Below are 8,947 nucleotides of genomic sequence, written 5' to 3' on the forward strand. Positions count from 1 at the left end.
CACAGCTTCCTTTCCCTTTGCTTTAACTGTTACGAAAGAAGCGTATCAGGATCTCTTCTAGAACTTAATTGGGCCTTAGTCTCTCTCTCTCTCTCTCTCTCTCTCTCTCTCTCTCTCTCTCTCTCTCTCTCTCCTCTCTCTCTCTCTCCTCTCTCTCTCACTCTCTCTCTCTCTCTCTCTCTCTTCCTTTTTTGGTTTACTGATTCTTTTTTTATCTTATTTTTTATTTTCATTTCATTTTATTTTTCATTTACTTTTTGTGGATTTTTTTTCTGTTCTTCTGCCTCTTATAGTCGTCCTCCCCCCCTTGCAAAAAAAAAAAAAAAAAAGAGGGGGATTCTAGTAATAGTAATGATAGTACTAGTGGTGACCGTTGTAGTTTTCTTATCCCTACTAACACCAATCTAAACAGAAAGACACAAAAGGGCTCTCTAACTAAAATTATTCTCACATCTTTGCACGCATTTAATGTGAATGGGGATGGGTAGACTCAGGAACCCAAAGATGGGGAGTAAGGGACGGCACAGAATTAATGGGTGTTGACTGTAGTAGTGATGTATTCTGACGGGAGTTATTATCAATGCATGAATAATAATGATAATGGAGTGATGATGGTGATGTCAAGGGGAGAGACGGTGAGGAGGGAGAAGGTATTCCGTGGTGAAGGAAGACGTGTAAAGATGGCCGCAGTGACTATGAACAGTTGAATTAGACAGAAATCCACATTGCTTTGCCGTTTCTTCCACATATTTGTTCGTCGGTTTTCTCCACACACACACACACACACACACACACACACACACACACACACACACACACACACACACACACACACACACACACACACACACACACACACACACACACACACACACACACACACATCCGCGTATATATTTGGTAATGGGATTGTAATTACGTGGAGCTTCCATTGTTTCTTCTGCTGCATGAGCGTTGAGCTTCTTCTTCTTCTCTTCTTCTTCTCTTCTTCTTCTTCTTCTTCTTCTTCTTCTTCTTCTTCTCTTCTTCTTTCTTCTTCTTCTTCTTCTTCTTCTTCTTCATCTTCTTCTTCTTCTTCTTTGAGAGAAGAGAGAGAGAGAGAGATAGAGAGAGAGAGAGAGAGAGAGATGAGAGAGAGAGAGAGAGAGAGAGAACGGAAATAATGAAGATTGTTCAACTATTAAACTGCTTTTCCTACTACTACGACTACTATTGCTACTACTACTACTACTACTACTACTACTACTGCATTACCAATACTACATTACTACTACTATAATTATAATCTCATGAAGGGACATAGTTTCAGACCAGACTTATTAATCAGTCGTGGTAAGTCGTGACAGTGACTTCACGCATGCAATGAGTAGTTGTCAGTCACATACCAGGAGGCAGTAACTCGGGAGGGTGGCTGCCATCTATTGTATTCGTGGTGTTGCGTCTCAAAAGCACTCCTGGCTCAATGCTTTTAACGCCACACGCCCATATGTTGCCAGGGAATCGTAACTTTGATCGTGTGTGTGTGTGTGTGTGTGTGTGTGTGTGTGTGTGTGTGTGTGTGTGTGTGTGTGTGTGTGTGTGTGTGTGTGTGTGTGTGTGTGTGTGTGTGAAGCAGAGCACAGGTGAAGGAAGCGATGTGCGAGTAAATGACTACTACAGGTACACATGTTGCCTCCAGATATTACCACCTGTCCTCGTATCTCTACCTGCTCTATGTTCCACGTACTCAGCACGCGCCACGTCATTGGCCCGAATTTTTAAAAGTTGATATTATCAAATTCCAACACCAAGCTCCACGTCGTATCTCCTCTTACTAACTTTGCAAATGCGTTTTTTTTTTTTTTTTTTTTTAACTCAGGGAAGCAGACACGTCGTGCTGTTAGGAGAACCCAATACCAACACCACTCTTCCCACAGCTTGGCAGCTCTGAAGTGTCTGGTGTGCCTGCCAAAGCGATGAGCTGATCAGTGCTGTAGTTTTCCTGCTTAAACTGTCTACATTAAACGCTCCATTCGCATATATATATATATATATATATATAATATATATATATATATATATATATATATATATATATATATATATATATATATATATATATATATATATATATATATATATATATATATATATATTATATATATATATATATATATATATATATATATATATATATATTTATATATATATATATATATATATATAATTCTTTTATTTGTAGTTGGGGCTCTCTAATCTCTATTAGTTGGACTGTACAGGGAAGTGGGGGCCTCTCCTCAGAGAGGCACGTGAGCAGATTTTGCCAGTCTGGGAACCACTCTGGGAAACCTCACCTTCTAGCTTGATGCACAAGATCAAGGAGTTCTAGATATGGTGCAAATATATGCAATGAAACAATTGTTTTCAAGAGTTTTCAAAACTATACTAGAAATGTTTCTTAGCTGCCAACTACTATAGTTAGTTTGTAATCAGGATATGGAATCTTGTGCTTGTGATTACGAGATTAATTGACAAGAGTTTAAAAATCAATGTGGAAAAAAGTGGTGGTAATATTCTAAAGTCCTTTCCAACCATTATTATTGGGTGTTTTAGTTCCATTCTTTCGCAGACACCTTTGAATAGACGTAAAACGTAACAGAGTGGGGGAAATGCCACCTCCCCTGTAACCCCCAGACACTATTGAGATGTGTCTGCGAAAGAATGGAACTAAAACAATCATTAATAAAAGCGGGAAAGGTCTCTAGAATATTACCACAGTGACTTCATATTGAAATTTGTGAGATGCACGCACGTACCAGCTAATAATAACCAACTCGCCAGCCACCGTGTAGTCTACAGTGTCCTGCACCTGCAGCATGTATAGCCTGTCTTGTATTTATTTTCCGATTCAGTTCAAAATTTCACATTGTCAATATGATATTCTATATGCAGTTAAAAAAAAACGATTTTTACCATCTACTAGGTAATGCTGTTTGCTAGCCCAAGCTTGATAAAGCCCAGTTAAAGCATATAACGTGTCTTTAACCAAGAATTATTAAAAGTTATTGTTTTATGCATTAAAAATGCTTCAATATTGCAATTATCTTTTGAAGATGCTGTAAACCTTGGAGAGGTGATGGAAATCGACAGCTCTCTCAATCTGGCGGGTGATCCGCACAGTGTAAACAAACCATAAATCACAAGGGTAAAGGCGCCCGAACGCGCGCATTTAAAAACTCCTTGATCTCTTCCTTACGATGATGGATTCTGTTTTCCTTTAGCACAGAAGTATATTGTTATATTATCAGATTTTCAACCTAACTTTCAATCGCATATGAATCGTAAATATCATTGGTGTTACTTGTTGGGGAGAGGCAGGACACACCAACAATTTTTATAGGAATCCGTGGTGTCTCCAACGCGTTGACACTAACACCACAGTTTAAAAAACGAGACGTACTAAGAATCAGCTATATTAATAGTAGTAACTACTAACACCACGTTTAAAAAATCGTGCCATTGGCTGTGTTTTGGTATCAGAGAGCATTGGCAGTGGTGTTGACAATAACTGTTGTTGTTACTTGTGCTGCTTCTTTTCGTTGTCTTTTAGCAGTATTTGTATGTTTCTGCGTCTTTGATGTTTCAGCCTCCTTTTCTTCTTCTTCTTCTTCTTCTTCTTCTTCTTCTTCTTCTTCTTCTTCTTCTTCTTCTTCTTCTTCTTCTTCTTCTTCTTCTTCTTCTTCTTCTTCTTCTTCTTCTTCTTCTTCCCTGTTTTCAGTTTATATATATATATATATATATATATATATATATATAATATATATATATATATATATATATATATATATATATATATATATATATATATTATATATATATATATATATATATATATATATATATATATATATTCTGTCCATCTTGCTTTTATTCTCCTCTTCTCCTTTCCTCTTTTCTCCTTTCCTCTCCTCTCCTCTCCTCTCCTCTCCTCTCCTCTCCTCTCCTCTCCTCTCCTCTCCTCTCCTCTCCTCTCCTCTCCTCTCCTCTTCTCTTCTCTTCTCTTCTCTTCTCTTCTCTTCTCTTCTCTTCTCTTCTCTGCTTTCGTCCTTTGGCAGCACTGTCAGGATTCTGTGAACTAACTCGTGATTCAGGAACTCTACGAAAGGTCAGGTTGATAATAATTAATCAGGAAGGATTCAAGACGTTCCCAGAAGGCACCAGAGTTTCATCAGGGGGCTTGTTCAGGATCTGCTCAAGTCTCTTAATTGCGTTGTAAGGAGCCCTGTTCTTCCTCTGTGTGCTGTTTGACGTTTCTATTTGTATGGTGTATACTTGTACGTGCTGTATCTTCGTTCCCGTTGGTTTGATATTCTGTTTGGTGGAGGATTTATGATGGTACCACGTCTGATTGTGCTGTATCGAGATGTGGCAGTGTTTGTATGAGTGTTTGTTGGGAGTTGTTATGATGTAGTTTTTTTATTATTATTTGGGAAATGTTAGTGTATATTTTGTATGCCGAGCTTCTCTTATTATTCTGATTTTTTTTTTTATTGATTTTTTGTATTAATGAGCTATTATTTTGCGTTTTTTTATGGAATTACTGTTTGTTTGTTTTTTTTATCGAGAGCTGTCATTGTGTTGTTGTTTTGTTGTTGTTGTTGTTGTTGTTGTTGTTGTCGTTGTTGTTATTGTTTTCGTATCGATTTTTTTTTATCGATAGCTGTTATCACTTTTTTTTTTATCGACAGCTGTTATTGCTGTTATTGTAATTGTGTGTGTGTGTGTGTGTGTGTGTGTGTGTGACAAGAATTGCTATTGTTCTTATATACACATGTTGAAAGTTCAGGTAATGTGATTTTTCCTAAATTATACAGCGCGTTTCAGTTCCTGGTCTCCTCTCAGGCGTAGAAGTGTTTGCTGATGGTGAGTTCCGCCTTCAGTGTTGTGATGTGGTGAATGAAAAGAAATATGTTGTTGTTGTTGTTGTTGTTGCTGTTGAGAGTTAAAGCGTCTGGTGGAATTTGTTATTGGTGGCATTTGTTGTTGTTGTTGTTGTTGTTGTTGTTGTTGTTGTTGTGTTGTGTTGTATAGGTTTTTTTCCTCATGTTTCCAAACTAACCTTGATTTTATTTATTTTCTGAGTGAAATAAAAAGGAAATGTATCGAGATTTTCTTCCGAATAAACTCAGCAATCAAGTTGTTGGTCCTGAGTCATTAGGGAGCCTTAAAAGAAGATTAGACAAAATTTATGGATGAGGATGATAGGTGGAAATAGGTGGGTGTGTTTCATGCAGGGACTACCACGTGTAGACCTGATGGCTTCATGTAGCTTCCTTTATTTTCTTATGTTCTTGTTCCCCTTTCTTTGCCAACCTGCACATTTTGCTTATGTTTATTGTCTATTTATTTTGTTTTATTTATTTATTTTTATTTATTTATTTATTTTTTATTTATTCATATATTTTTTTTTTTAGAGAGAGAGTGTGTTTGTTCCATCCCATCACACGAGACTATACTGCGGCGGCGGCGGCGGCGGCGGTGGCGGAGGAGGAGGAGGAGGAGGAGGAGGAGGAGGAGGAGGAGGAGGAGGAGGAGAAAGATGATGATGAGGATGAGGAGGAGGAGGAGGAGGAATCTTTGGACAACAAAACCACGTCCAGATGGCGATAAATAACAATAATTATGACAAATTGCTTCACGCTGCATGCCTTTAATGAAAAACCTAACGCGTTTGTGCCGACATCCTCGCCAACAAGAGGCGCTCGCTTGCCGCCAATCCTATTGAGCGCTTGTTACGTGACGTCATAAGAACGCAACCCCGCCTTCCCCTCCCCCCTGGCCAACTCCTCCTTCTTCCCTCACTTTCCTTCCCTTTCCTACATCCTGTCTCCTTTTCGAATCCTCTTGTCATCCTCCTTCCCTGCCTTTCCTTCACCTTTATTCCTCCTGCCCCCTTTTCGAGTCCTCCTCTCCTCCTTTCCTTAATTTTCTTTCCTTACCTTCATTCTGTTCCCTTCTCCTTCTCTCATCCCCCTTCCCTTACTTTCCACCCCTTTCCTTCTGCCCCGTTCTCATCCTTTTCTAGTCCTCCTTTCACTTCCCTCCCTTCCTGCTACCTACCTTCTTGTCCCACTTCCTCTTGCCGCTTCTCATCCTTCTCTCACCCCCTTCCTCCCTCTCCCTCCTTCCTGTATCCGTCCCCGCTCCCTTCTTCCCCGTCCTTCACTGCTTATTAGCCTTCGTTTCTCCTCAGAGTTTATCTTCAGTTGTTACTTGTTTCTTCCTGTTTGACTTCCGTGTCGCGTGTTGACTCAGCGGTGCGCCTCCGCGGGAACTGCGCTGGTGGTGGCGTGTGTGGCCGTGCCCGGGGTGCTGCCGAGTAGGACACCTGGAGGGGAAGAAGGTATTGTTGGTTTAGTGATGATAGTAAGGGTAGTGATAATGAAAGTATGATGGTAGGGGTGGTGGTCGTGGTGATGATCATAGTAATAGTAGTAATAGTTATAAGACGAAAGAAGGTGGAGAAGAGAAAGAAGAGAGGGAAGAAAAGGATGAAGAAAAGCAAAAGAACAAAAAGATGAAAAGAAGTAGTAAGGTTAATATTCTAATAAATGATAACAATAAAGGATTGATCATTATGATAACAACAACAATAACAACAATAACAACAACAACAACAACAACAACAACAACAAAACTCCAATTCACTACGTACCTAAACCCCAATACAAAACCATAACCCCAAAAAACTACGGACATACATACAAACACAAACACAAACTCATGCTCTTTTACATTATACAAGCAGGCAACGTACGCATTTTGTATTTCTAAAGAGCCCACAGTCTTCAGCCACTCGTCCTTCCTTTGTGTTCGCTTGTGTTACCTCTAGTGGCGGTGGTGGTGGTGGTGGTGTAGATAGCATCATGGAGGGACCTTCGTTTAAATATACCGGAGAAAAGTGATGTTGAAAGTGATGGAAAAGCGAATATTGAAGAGAGGGAGGCAAGATGAGATTACGCAGAGAGAGAGAGAGAGAGAGAGAGAGAGAGAGAGAGAGAGAGAGAGAGAGAGAGAGAGAGAGAGAGAGAGAGAGAGAGAGAGAGAGATTGAATTCGTGGAAAGAACAAAGGGTTGATAATGATAAGAAGTGGAATAAAGAAACAAGACAACTAATCACAGAGAGGCAAAGAACTTACCAATCTCTCTCTCTCTCTCTCTCTCTCTCTCTCTCTCTCTCTCTCTCTCTCTCTCTCTCTCTCTCTCTCTCTCTCTCTCTCTCTCTCTCTCTCTCTCTCAGGTGAATTATGGAGTCAATAGAAAAAAATACCGAACAGTGGAAAAAGAGAGAGAGAGAGAGAGAGAGAGAGAGAGAGAGAGAGAGAGAGAGAGAGAGAGAGAGAGAGAGACGTTGATAAAATACACGCTTGATCAATTAAAGTATACGACTGAAAGAAATTGCGAAGAAAAGATTAAAGAAAAGACACAGATTAAGAATAAAAAAAAAAGAAAGAAAACGACGAACAGGAAGAGGAGTTCGAGGAGGAGGAGGAGGAGGAGGAGGAAGAGGAAGGTTGAATAAAGAAAAGAATAAAGAATAAACTTTGGAAGAAGACGAAACAACAAGAAGAGGAAACAAAAAAAAATAAGGGGAAACAACGAGGAGGAGGAGGATGAATATGAAGAAGAGGAACAAGAGAGAAAAATAGAAAGGAAAAAAGAGTTAGTGATAAAAGTAAAGTAAAAAAAAGTGAATAAAGACACAAAGCAGAACGAAGCAAAAAGATTCCATTACAGATAAGTTTGAGGAAACGCCGATGTCTTGCGGCTCTCAATGGACAAGTCGATCATTTGCTTCCGGTCTCGGAGGGAAAATAGAAGCGGAGATGTGATTAGAATACGAAAGAAAGGGTGAATGCTAAGTGGAGGCAACACACACACACACACACACACACACACACACACACACACACACACACACACACACACACACACACACACACACACACACACACACACACACACACTTAACAAAAGCATCAGTTATTAAAAAAAAATCATGATTTAATCATCTTTAACATTAGATGAAAATTTTTGTCGCAATTTTTTTTTTTTTTTTTTTTTTTTTGTTTTTGTACAGGTCCAGACCTGTATTGAGAAAGTGAAAAACTTTCAATTTCCAAATTTTCATCAGATAATTGGGATATGTTCTTTACTTAAAGAAAACAATTCTACATATGGAAAATAGTCTTTTGAGTTCTTAGGAATGTGGTATAGATAATAATCATATTTAATTTTTTTTTAAATGAAGAAACAAAAAGACCGATTTTTTCGATTGATATATACTTTTCAAATCAATATCCTCCTACTTTTCATGATTTGATCATCTATAACATTAAATAAAGAAATTTTATTGCATTTTTTTTTCTTTGCACAGGTATATATTAAGAAGTAAATAGAGAGAGAGAGAGAGAGAGAGAGAGAGAGAGAGAGAGAGAGAGAGAGAGAGAGAGAGAGAGAGAGAGAGAGAGAGAGAGCAAACACGTGATTAGGGAAAGGGCAAAGATTGAGGAGGAGGAGGAGGAGGAGGAGGAGGAGGAGGAGGAGGAGGAGGAGGGAAAGAACGCTCAATAGAAGACAGGCGACGAAGCGGAAACTTGATAGGAACATCGGGCTCCAATCGTTCTTAAGGCCTAGAGGAGGAGGAGGAGGAGGAGGAGGAGGGAGAGGAGAGAGGGAGAAAGGGTTGGAAAAAGGCGTAAGAGCAGAAAAGAAGATAAAGCGAGAGAGAGGAGAGAGAGAGAGAGAGAGAGAGAGAGAGAGAGAGGTGTGGGGGACAAAAAAATAAGCGTACGTGTAGGAGGAGGAAGAGGAGGAGAGGGAAGGGAGAAGGAAGAGGAGGAAATGAAGGACGTGGCAGAAAAGGAGGAGAAGAAGGAGGTGGTGGTGAGGAAAAGTGTTGATGGGT

This window comes from Scylla paramamosain, chromosome 12, assembly GCF_035594125.1.
Source record: "Scylla paramamosain isolate STU-SP2022 chromosome 12, ASM3559412v1, whole genome shotgun sequence".
Taxonomy (NCBI): Eukaryota; Metazoa; Arthropoda; class Malacostraca; order Decapoda; family Portunidae; genus Scylla; species Scylla paramamosain.